Genomic DNA, 12,735 nt, shown 5'->3' with positions numbered 1-12,735 from the left:
AAGCTGTTCGCCTCTCGTAGGTTACTCTCCTTCCCTGAGCAGATTAGTCCTGGTTAGCCTACCTAGCTACAGAACTACCTAACCCTAGATAGGATATGAGCTATAATCACTACTTAACCTAATTCTAATAGTACTGGAAGGTGCTCACGGTTATTATAGGCTACCTCCTACAATCATGATGTGTTTTAGACCTAGCCTAGTGGTACATTCTATGATATTCCCTAGCCTAACCTATCCTAACCCGACCGTAGCACCAACATAAGAGTTAATATTCTAACTAAATCACAACATGGTTTATGTTTAATACAATTAAAATTTACTAGTTAATTCATGAGGGTTGCCTCATATGATAAATGGGTGCCTCACTGAGGTCTTAGGCCATGCGTGTCACGAGCATCGTGGCTCGTTTCACAATAGTTAAGATTACTGAAATTAGTTATGCTACTTACATGATTACTGCGGCTCGGTGGTAAGTGGAAGGAACAAGGTTACTAAATTGATGTACAGTACTTTAAGGTGGCCTAGGCTAGGTACAAATAAAAGGAAGAGATCACACTGGCTACCTTCTCTGGGCAAGGGGCCAGGATCACTCTTAGATGTTAGGGCACTGTGCCGAGAGGGCACTAGTGCCAGGAGGAGCTTATAGCTCGGCAACTACTGGGCTCTCTTCCGCCCCTCTTCTTCTTCTTCTTCGGTTTCCTCCAAGGCCTATCAGTAGCTGGCCTAGCAGGTGATGAAAGCACCGACTCGGGACAGGCCAGAAGGGCTAGCGGGCGCAAAGTCATGGGCAACTGCAAAAGCTGCGGGAGGACTCCTACTCCGGCTGCTGCGACAACCGGAGCGAGGCGATCTCGACTTCTGCATCCGAGGATGCCAGTTCCTGGTCTTGCAAGGAAGGGGTACCATTTCGATCCTCCAGGGGTTCATCCCTGGAGTCAAATTTGCAAAGAAGAATCTTGCAAAGAAGAAGTTTCGGGTGCTGGAGGCTCTCCAGTCGCGATGATCAACTGCATGGGAATCCTAAATCTCCCGGAGGAGGATTCGCCTTATGATTTAGACCCGGCATAGGGCCTTTTCCATTGGTAGCTCAACGTCCGGGGCGGACGGAGTCTGGCACTGCTCAGTGCTCGCAAGTGGCACTGGCAGCAGTTGAGGGTCAGGCATGCCTGATGAGGGGTCCGGAGGTGCAATACCTCGCGGACGACTTGTGGTTGGCTGCGGCAGAGATTCCTGCCCCAGCAGGAGATCGTAGCCTCTCGGTGAGTTTTGTTCTGGGGGCGTCCGCTGGGCGTTGCTTGTTTGGGCAGCCCTCCCAATTTGTGGAGTGGTCTGCCCGCTTGCACGTCCTGCAGCGGTACTGCTCCTCCTGAATCTCTCTTCGCGGAGGAGGACCTCTTGGTGGGCCAGCCCTTCGCGATTGGAGAGGGCTAGGCCTGAAATAGGTTGGGTGGCGCCCCTTCCGCTGACCACTTTGGTGGGCGGAAGGTGGAGGTTTGTCATTTTTGGGAGTTACAACTGGGGCCTCCGTGGAGGAGGAGGTGCGGAGTGGCGGTGGTGACGGGCTTCCGCAGAGAAGATCCCGACCCAACAAGAAGACCACTCCGGGCCGAATTCCACCTACCACGCCAAGGCGGTGGGGTATCGTGCCCCAAGGTGTCATAACCTGGAGTTGGACAGTAGGAACGGTAATGGTGTGGCCCTCTATCCACTTCATTTCCCACAGCGTTTCTTTGTCAACCATGGCACCGGCTGGCACTTGGGCCCTAGTGATCAGGCTAATGTCTGCCGCAGTGTCTACTGTGACCGGAAGGGTCACTGGCAGGCTAGTGCTCTGAAGAGGGGCCACCGAGATGAACTGGGTTTCCAGTCTCTCGGGGTAAAGGATCCGGTGTGGACCAGCAGCAGAAAATGAAGTGCTGATTAGGTTGACAAATTTGGTGGTGGGGACATGATGTGGACAGGCCGGAGATCCAGCATTGTAGTGGCTAGCAGCCCCACAGGATCTGCACGGGCCTTTTGGATGGGCTCGGTGGCCTGCAGTAACTGTTGGAGGAGAGGGCTGAGCGGATGAATCGGGAGCGGAGTTCTGGCTGGTAGGGTTAGGCTGCTTATTAGTGCCGAGTTTGTATCGGCACTCAGCTTCAGCGTGGCCCCCTTCTTGCAGTAGTTGCACAGGGTCTTGCTAGGCAGTCCATTCTTCGGGCGAGTGGAGTTCGAGAGGTAGGCCGGAGGGATGATTCGCTTCTGAGAGGTGCTATGCGACTGATTGAAAGTTTCCCACGAATCAGCCATGCAACAAGCTTCCATAAGTGTGGAGGGCTGTTTATCGTTAAGATATACAGCAAGGGGCCCTGGCACACATTGGAACAGGTCTTCTAGCATGGTCCGATTGAAGAGATCCTCAAACGTCGTGCAGGCCAAGGAGTCGAACCAGCGCGCACCGGACTGGGTTTTGTGACATGCCCATTCTGTCCAAGACCAGCTGACTTCCTTGGCAAGACCTCGGAACCGTTGTCTCCATTTTTCTGGGGTTATCTCGTAGGCCTTTGTAATGACTCTATGAACTTCCGCCATGTTGCCTCTCTGGCTCTTCTCCAGTGAGGCGCGCTGCCTTGGCTTTTCCCTCCATATGCTTGGCTAGTATTAAGGCTCTCTCCGTCTCCGTGGTGCTGTAGTTATCGAAAAGAGCCTCGATCTCCTCCAGCCATGCTTCTGGCTCGTCCTCAGTCCACTTGGGGACTAGGGAATTGATGCTCGAAATTGGAGCGTTTGATGCAGCAGGTGTAGGACTGGAGGCTTGATGGCTAGCCATAGCTTCGGCATTCTCCATTTTCGCTCTCTCAAGCTCGAGCTCCTTCTCCTTTAGGGCTAACTCAGTTTCCTTGCAGGCTAACTCATGCTGTCTCTTCTTTCTTCTCTTTCCTCTTCTTTCCTCTTCATATTGCCCTTTGTTCGCTTGCTTCATACTTCCTCTGCTCGGCTTCATACTTCTTCGTTCTTCTTCATACTTCCTCTGCTCGAGTCTTTCTTCCTTCTCCCGCTTGGCCAAGTCGTCCACTTGCTCCTTAACCCAGGTAGTAAGTTCCGAGCCGGTGAGACCTGCCGCCGTCCCCAGCCCCAGGAAGGTTTTATAATGCTCTGCTGCCATGGTTCTGGTGGGGAAGGGCGTCTAACCAGGTCGAGTGGGCGTACTTGGGCAGCGAGGAAGTGTCTCTTCAATGACGTGGCACCCTTTCAAAAGGTGGCACTGTAGTTTGGGTGTGCCGTGTACAGGTCACACTGGTGGCACTCAGTATCCCTAGGCACTGGTGCAGGTTAGGTCCCAGAAGAACCTTCTCTTCTGTGTTCCCTTTTGTTTTTCTTTAGTGGCACTTATGGTGCCAATGTGTTCCTAGGGACCCTCTACTGGAGTCCAACTAGGCTATATGGGAGGAAAGGCACTCTACACCCCTGCAGAGTGCAACAATCGAATGAGAGAGAAAGGGGGAAGGTAAAAGAGAGAGAGAGAGAGAGAGAGAGAGAGAGAGCTAGAGAGTGAGACAGTGCTGCAAATTATTGGCACTGTGGAATAAAGTGATGACAGTGCTGCAAATTTTGGGAATTTTTTTTTTTTTTTTAAAGATCCTCGTGAGTGGCTGGTCCCAGTACCGGCCCCAGTGCTGGCCCCTCCTTTTTTTCAGAGGGTGAAAACTACTGTTTGCTTCGGTCTGGATAGCAGGCCTCACTCGTGACCGACAGTTTATCACTGTATCGAAATTACTCTTAACTTGTCCTCATCTATTGTGGGACAGAGGTGTTTCTTTTATTTGGTTTATTGTATTCGAATTAATTAGCCTAGTGTCGGCCGTTCTTTCTTTGAAGAGGGTCACGTACACTTAGGTTAGGAATGCTTACTTGAACGAGAGAGAGAGAGAGAGAGAGAGAGAGAGAGAGAGAGAGAGAGAGAGAGAGAGAGATTTTCAATCAGCGAATTTCTTGCTGCTTGAGAACATGTAAACAAAGATTTTATACATGCACAATGGCATGGATCTTAATAAAATGATATAGATGCGTCGTCTTGGCTTCCTTAGGGATTACTTTATTATCTTAATTTTCCTGGGAGCCGACGTCACAAAAGTTTATCATAAAATTTTAAATTCTCTTTATATGATTTTATAGCAGGTATTCGTAGGAACTTGTTATTACTCCTAACTAAGGCCTATCTTTCCCTGCCTAAATTATCTTTTTTTTTTTTTTCCTAGCTAAGATATTAGGAGGTGGGTTCGCTAAAAAAAAAAAAAAAAAAAAAAAAAACCAAGAGTGGCTCGGCAGATTCTGGTCACAATAACAAGGTCTTTGAGATGGCGGCCAAGGTCCCGTTAGGCCTAAATTTCAAAACAACCTCGGGCGGCGAAGGAACCCCAAAATGGCCGTTCTCTCACAAACAGTTCGAACAATTTCAAAACAATCGCGCGAACACGGCGGAGGAATCCAAGATGGCGGGTATTTTCTTTTTCAAACAAATTCAAAAACAACGCAACAAATGCAGGTATCCAGATTTTACTTTAAATATACCAATCATGCATAGTGTTTTACGTTAAGGATGGAAAACTAAATTACCAAACAACTTTGTCTTTTGTTATCGTATTCTCACCCGGACATTAAACAAAGAATGAAAAGAGAAATGCTAGCCTGCCTGCGTAAATTTACGTTGTTGAACGGTACCTTTATTGTAAAATTACTATTTCAGTTCGTTTGCTACTTCACTGACACGGTTTTGAATGATTCCCGCTATATGCAAACAATAACGATCGGAATTGCCGACGCGATTTCTAAATTACTTTGTGTATATGAAACTGGGCTCCGCGCCTTTTTTCGGCCTCAGTAATGACACAAATTGTGATTCTCTGCTCTTGAGTTGCACCCTTTCCTACGCTAATTCTCGCTACACTTGTTATTATAACTATTCTCTTTACTGCTTATTATTATGCCTCGTTCCTGGTTTGGAAGAATGAAATGGAATTCGATATCTGACTTTTTTTTTTTTTTTTTTTGAATTAATGTAATTTAATTTCCTTTTCTCCAGATTCTTTCTCTAAAATGTACTTTAGATTCTACGCAAGGTCGCCAATGTTACGTGTGAGGGTCTTGGTTGATCATGTATTATTCAATTTACATAATTTTTCACGGCCCTGCAAACCAAGATTACACGTAACCTGCCACTTGAAGCCAAAAGTTAACCTCAAAGACAGTCGTTAATTAGCCAAAGGTCGCCAGTTAGGGTTATTAACCTTAACAAAAATATTTGAGATGAATTTGATTTTAAACGCAACGGTTCTTCCAAACATTGGACGCGAGGCATACAAAGCATCGAGATTTAACCTGATTTTGCTTACCCTAAATCCTAGGTATTTTACTGGAATAACGGGTTGAAGCTAACAATATAATAATTGAGGCTTAATCTAGACTTCGTAAACACATATACAGTAAGTGGGGGATGAAAGGGGGAAACAAAGGAAATTTGAAATACAGAAAAAAAGATAAAAGAATGGGCGAAGTTTTGAACAAAAGCGACTTTACCTTAGGACGAACGTTGTGCGCACCAACGACCATGCGTGGAGTTCTTGCAATTGTTTCTTCACTTCACTAATAGAATAATAGACAAAGAAAAGGGGAAGAGGTCCAACTGGACGTCCAGTCTCTCTGAATTTCCCTCTCTAGGTCAAAACAGTCACCCCAGGTTCACGTTCTAAAAACATTCCAAGAGACCGGCCTAGGAAGGAAAAAACAGGACCACCTATTCTTAAGGCAGTCATGCCTAGGCGTTCTCCAACGGACGTTAAGGTTTTGTTAAAACATTCTCCAGGCTGATATTTCTATCCCTAAGGTAGGACAGGTAAAAAAAAGGGACCTATATTTATAACCACCTATTTTTAAAGTTGATATATGGAAATTTTCCTATAGGGTGGAAGGCCTAACTATACCTATATATATTCTCCAACGGACGTTAAGGTTTGAACTGAAGATATATCCTATATAGACATACGTCTTTTCCCGGTCTCATATCAGGCTGATATTTTTACAATCAAAAGTTATATATATATAACAGCAGTATATATATTGTATATAATAAATATATATATATATATATATATATTACAGTACATATACATACATATATATATATATATATATATGCATATATATACATACATATTCTGTATGTAAAAGAACCATGAATATGGAAGTGCCTGGAACAAGGAGGAGAGGTAGACCAACAATGAGATGGAGAGACACAGTTAACAGGGACATGCAGGAGAAGAACATGAGTGAGGTAATGGTGCATGATCGCAGAAGATGGAGAAGACTAAAAACAAACAGCGACCCCATATAAAGATGGGAAAAGCTGAAGATAAAGAAGATATATACATACATATACATATATATATATATTGTTAAGTATTTATACTCCTCCTTCCCTTGAAGCCTCCAAGCTTTCAATTTGAAAATCAAAAGTCCTTTGTTTTGAGCCTAGTTTGAGCCAAGCAGCCATCTTGTGAGAGACCTTTATCCCCGCATCGCAGAAAACATTGGAGAAGACTTCTCCCTCTTCCCCCACCATTTAGGATAGACAATAACAGGAAATAGACGTTAGGGTGTAAACCACTCAGGTGGGGAAGCTAGCACCTTAAACCTTAGGCTCATTATCCTTAAGACCCCTATTCCTTTGATCTTTTTACTGGCAAGGAATTCGCTTCCAGGTGAGGCCTATTGTTCATACCCTCAGGGTCTGAAATCTTGTCAAAACATCCGTTGAACAGAGCAGGTAAAAAAAAAGCTTAAGGCCACCTATCATAAGGCTGATTATGGAAATTTTTCCTATGGGGGTTAAATCCCTAATGGTACCTATCCTTACTATGAACGGACGTTAAAAGTTTGAATGGTCTTCGCGAACCCTGCTGGACAAAGACTTTTCCCTGTCTTGATCAGTCTGATATTATTACAAATAAATGCATCGAGGGCGAACAGCAGAAATATTTATAAAAATATACACATATATAAATAAATACATACATATACATTATATATATAATGTACACTCGGCAAGGAAAGTTAGGATACAGTTTTTTTAAATCTTCGGACATATATTGCTCAATAATGTGACATCTGGCAACTTTAGAAAGGGGAGGAGTTTCAGTCTTATTGTGTTTGTTTTTTGCTTGACCTCCTATAACTTTCAATCATATTCGACGATTCTGAAATCACTGATACTTAAATGCAGCAGTAAGCTTTACAGTGTTCGTTCAAGTTGTAATTTGCAGTGACAGTTCTGAGCAAAATAACATTTTTCGACATAACCTACCAAGTAACCTTACACAAATGAATTTATGGCACCACAATGAACGGAATGCTTGCATAATCGGAAACGCAATCTTCCATAATGAAATGCAATGTTATGATGAGAGAGAGAGAGAGAGAGAGAGAGAGAGAGAGAGAGAGTCTGCTGTTGAGAGAGAGAGAGCTACTCATTTTAATTTTTTTTCTTTAGAGATTGCTGATACTATATTTGTACAGTATGTTTTAGCAATGGAGAGAGAGAGAGAAAGAGAGAGAGAGAGAAACTATGGCAATGTCAAGACACATCCAGTTACTTGTGTTTTCCCACCGAAGTTCTCGCACTGCTCCTCACATCATAGAGAACGCTCTTGCGGATTTAAATAGATTTGGTCAACCTACCCTAGCTGTAGCAACATTTACTGCCATTAATTCCAGCTGACTTTTAACACCGTGAAATACAAATATGAATGCGTAAAAATTACAAAAATTATCATTACCTCGTATGATGATGCAATAATAAGCCTGTTCATAACAGAAAACGAGTAAATATTGCCATTCTGATAAACACTACTACACCGAGATATCCACACACTATCTTTTAGATCTCTATGAACGAAGTCATCTGAGAAATTCTGATTACTTTGGACATGCATGGTGTTTTTAAGTATCTGAAAATTTTTGCAGATTTAACATATATGATATAATTTGCATTGTATTTTCATAATCTAGAGTAAATTTACCAAGATTATGTGGTTTCTGTAAGAAAAAATTAAAATTGATGAACAAAATCTAATGAAAACTGTATCCTCACTTTCCTTGTTGAGTGTACATATATATATATATATATATATATATATATATATATATATATATATATATATATATATATATATATATATATATATATATATATATATATATATATAATATATATATATAATATATATATATATATATATATATATATATATATATATATATATATATATATATATATATATATATATATATATATATATATATATATATATATATATATATATATATATATATATGTATATATATATATGTATATATATATATATATATATATATATATATATATATATATATATATATATATATATATATATATATATATATATATATATATATATATATATATATATATATATATATATATATATATATATATATATATATATATATATATATATATATATATATATATATATATATATTTATATATATGTAAGTGTGTTCAAATCTATAATTTGCTATTTTGTAGAGCGATAATCATTAAAAGCAAATGGGGTTAAAAAAAGTAACAAAGCCATCCAACATCTTCTAAAAATATACCATCTTGACAATATTCAATGATAACTTCGCTCTGGTTATGGAAATAATCAAGACTACAAAGTCTAACCTAAAGCCAAAAAAGTCCTTCAAAAGAAGGCATCATGCTTGCCCCATCCATGTTTCTAATTATAAAAAATGGTTCAACCTTATATATATACGGAATATATATAACACGATGTGAAATTGTAACCTTCAACCTCTGGTTTTTAAACTAAGACTGAATCTCCATCACTTCTAATCATACGGAAAGTATTACGATTTATCATTTTATAAGATGCCATTACACGATGTGAAATTGTAACCTAGATTTTTGAAAAGAGCTCTTCATCATATTACGATTTATAAGGTAGGACAATACCAGCTCTCCCCGCCCTCCCTAACTAATAAGAAGGCAAAATTGTAACCAGTAAACACCCCTAGGTTACGTGGTATTATTTAGTATTGGCAACTTATAAAATTTTACAAACTAGAGAACAACGAAAGTCTGTTTGGTTCACCCAGGAATAAGTGTAGGAAATTTGTGCCACAGGCTATGGCTACAAAGACTGGGAAAGAAAATAAAGTGAGTTTCTTTTCGTCGTTAAATGAGGACAGCCCCTTTCTCATCTAGCCGCATGCCATGGCATGAAACTAGGCCTATTAGGGTTACGCTAGGGACGCATCGGCATAAAACTTAACGATAGGCCCTTTTTGGGCAACAGCTTTTACCGTCCTAGCCTATTACGGTTCCGATCTACAATATCTTGAGTCAAAATGAACCAGCACAGTTTTCCAATACTTAATCCCAGTCTCGATTTGCCGAGTAATATTAACATAGCCTCATCAACCAAAACATTAAGAGTAAAATATATATATACGTAAGAAGTCCGGCCGCAGCGCAACTTCAAGTTTTGTGTTGTATAACAAACATGCTTACCTGTTCTTTGTGAACCAGGGAGTAGCAAGAATCCGACGATACCAGAAGAAGAAATGCCGGATTCTCCCTCGAGTGGGATTTGGCGACTGGAGCAGAGACCTTTCGGATTATCGTCTTTCAACGTCTGAACTTGACCGACCCAACACGTTGCGTACCAGACAACGCGCCAAACGTATTTTAAATGTTGACACTTCTACGTATCTTCTTGATATATAATTGTTTGAGGGTTGGATGAGGAGCTAATTTCGGTTGGTTTATTTGAAGTTAACAATGTCTCGTTATATTGTTTATCACGTGTAAAAATGTATCACGAAATAAAAAATTTAAATGATAAAGTGGTGTAACATTTGCGAACGTTCCGAGAAGCCTTATTCGTATGAACAGATTCTTTCAATGTACTTCGTCATGTGCAGTTACATCATACCTGTGGTCTACATATAAGTTGCAAATGACGGCAGAAAATCTCAAATAATTCGGTTTCAAAATTAGTTGCAATGTGTGTCATAACTATATTTCATAAACTCGTTACCCATTTACTCTAAATGATCTGTTTGACAGTCCTAAAAAATGAGACTTAAAAATTCTTAAGTAAGTAAATGGCAGGGAACTTTACAGAAGCAGTCTAGAAAGCTCTATCCAGACCGTGCGGTAACCTGATATAATGTGAATAAATAATTGTAAAATATACATTTTCAAAATGTTTTCACTAATAAATTACCTTTTCCTATGATCTTAGTCTGGTCTCGTTAGCGGATCCATGGGGCGGGGTCACCTGCGCACGTGCCCCCCCCCCACCATGAAAAATAATGACAAAATATTAATACTGAAGATTTAGATAATAATAACATAAATGAGAAATACAAAAATGCGAAAGATAAAAAATCTATTATAGAAATAATAAATTTGAGAAAAAAAATTATATATTATATATATATACTGTATATATATATATATATATATATATATATATATATATATATATATATATATATACTGTACATGCACACATACATTTATATATATATATATATTGGGTTAGCAGGAATCCTGATAACCCAAATAAGGAGTATAGCTACATAGGAATGTATTTATGTTAGATAAAAGGAAATTTCTGATGGCGTGTGGTTTGTAATTGACCAGACACCTACGGATCCAGAAAAATTTCTTGGGGGTGGCACCAATTTTCATATACTCCTTATTTGGGTTATCAGGATTCCTCTAGACCTGTGGCATCTCTAATCTATTCATTAGGACTATGATCCTCATACTGACAAAAAGAAAAAAAGAAAATTGGATTTATCTATCTATATATATATATATATATATATATATATATATATATATATATATATATATATATATATATATATATATATATATATATATATATTCATGACATTGCCTTGTAATATGTATAGCATTCCATGATTTTGATATGTTTACTATTCTACTTATAATGTGTTCTGTGTAATAGTAATAATCTTTGAAGCATTGTATGTAATGTCAGATCTCAAAAGAGTTAGTGATTTGGATAACTTAACAGTGTAATTTAAAATTAGTAATACGTTTTAAAAACAACGTAGTATGCGATCAGGCATTTTGTCCCCCAGCAACAAGTGTTCTGTACTCGTGATTTTGTATGTTGTGTTTTTGTTCAGTTGTCATCGCGAAAAATAACGCTTTAACAAGCGAGGGTAATGATGATCGAGTCGTGCAAGTTCTGTCTCATACGAGAAAAAGATGAATGATTTCGCAGTGCTTCATGTACTGTTCTGAAAACCAACTTTGGTTCTTTGTCTTGTTTTGAAAGCATGCCATTCATGATTAACCAGCTGCCTTCTGTTTTGATCGCATTAAGATCTCATTATCAGCTTTGTCCCATACGACTTTCTGGTAAAGAAATGCGAACAAGTGTTGCACCAAAGCACATGGCAATTGCGTCATGTTTTGTAAGATTGCATTGCCCTACTCACGTATTGTTCTTACATGTTAGTTTTGGCCCCAAACCATTTTGCTCAAGTAATGATGTCATCTGATTGTTTCATTTCTTGCTGGAATCCTAAAATTTGTTCATTCTGATTTAAGAGACTGTTCGTGTGGCTCTCTCTCTCTCTCTCTCTCTCTCTCTCTTTCTTCAAAAGAGAGAAATTATTAACGTAAAATATTTGTGTGGTCACTGGTATTAATTTTAGCTTTTAAGATCTGAATGCAGGAAAAGTGTGTAACAGAGCCTATCAGAAGTGTGTTTTGTGAATCTCAAGCAGCTACATTTTGAGCAGATTTTGTGAAAGTTTTCACAAGCTTGTGTAAGATAAAAGGAATTTTACTTATCATTACCATGGTATAATAATAGGTATCTTGAGGAATTTTTGCCTTGGTGAAATTATTTTGGTAAACTTTTTGTGCATTTTCATGTGTTCTTGTGTTTGCAATCTCTTGATTTTTCACATTTTATATATTGGTGACTTAACATTTATTTACTTAGCATTTTGAATGTTTCTTGATAATTTAACATTGCATAATTGATTTAATTTTCATTTACTAATATTTTCTTTTCAAATCTTGAGTAATTCTTGATAGTTTAAATTTTACTTGATTGATTAAATTTCTTGATAAATTAAAGTTTTCATGATTTAGTTTTGTTTAATAATTTAACTCAAGAATTAATTAAATTTTTGTGTTGTTTTCAAGTAAGAGTAAATTTCTTCAGATTGTGAATTCTAATGATAAATTTTGAATTTAAAAATAAATTTTTGTATTTAAAATATTTAAAAACAGTGTTTCATTTATTGACCACCAGTGAATAAGATTAATTGTGTGCATAAAGCAAAGTGATAAATATGTTTTGTTCCTTTAGTTTTGCTGAAGTGAATTAAGACCAGGGAAGCAGTTAAAGTTGTTTGATGGAGTGATGCCATTTTGCTCTAGTATATTTCTTGTTTAATTGTTGATACCTCACACTTGTTTTGATAAACTTAGTTTGATTTTTCAAGTGATTAATAAGCTTTTTAAGGGATCTCTGTTACCTTTAGAGTACTCAGTCGTAATTTTTGTTATGAGAGTTCAGGTATCTGGTTGAGTGGGGTAAATTTTTGAATTCTGTGATTAGTTGTGTAATAACCAAGTACTTGGTACACATCGTG

At 38.7% G+C, this 12,735-nt stretch overlaps 1 protein-coding gene across 2 annotated transcripts in view; it reads right to left on the bottom strand.

The window, feature by feature from the left end:
- LOC136854655 (uncharacterized) overlaps positions 1 to 9,733 on the bottom strand; it is a 51,929-nt gene extending 42,196 nt beyond the window's left edge. The window contains exon 1 of one of the 2 annotated variants that reach the window (XM_067131231.1): positions 9,593 to 9,733. The gene's annotated coding sequence lies outside the window, so the exon portion shown is untranslated. The remainder of the gene's footprint in view (positions 1 to 9,592) is intronic. The other variant, XM_067131233.1, reaches the window with a different exon arrangement.
- Between the last annotated feature and the right edge of the window lie 3,002 nt (positions 9,734 to 12,735).

Source organism: Macrobrachium rosenbergii, chromosome 29, assembly GCF_040412425.1.
Source record: "Macrobrachium rosenbergii isolate ZJJX-2024 chromosome 29, ASM4041242v1, whole genome shotgun sequence".
NCBI classification, from domain to species: domain Eukaryota; kingdom Metazoa; phylum Arthropoda; class Malacostraca; order Decapoda; family Palaemonidae; genus Macrobrachium; species Macrobrachium rosenbergii.
Note: the sequence above shows the minus strand (reverse complement) of the source record. Positions and strands in the feature narration are given on the sequence as shown.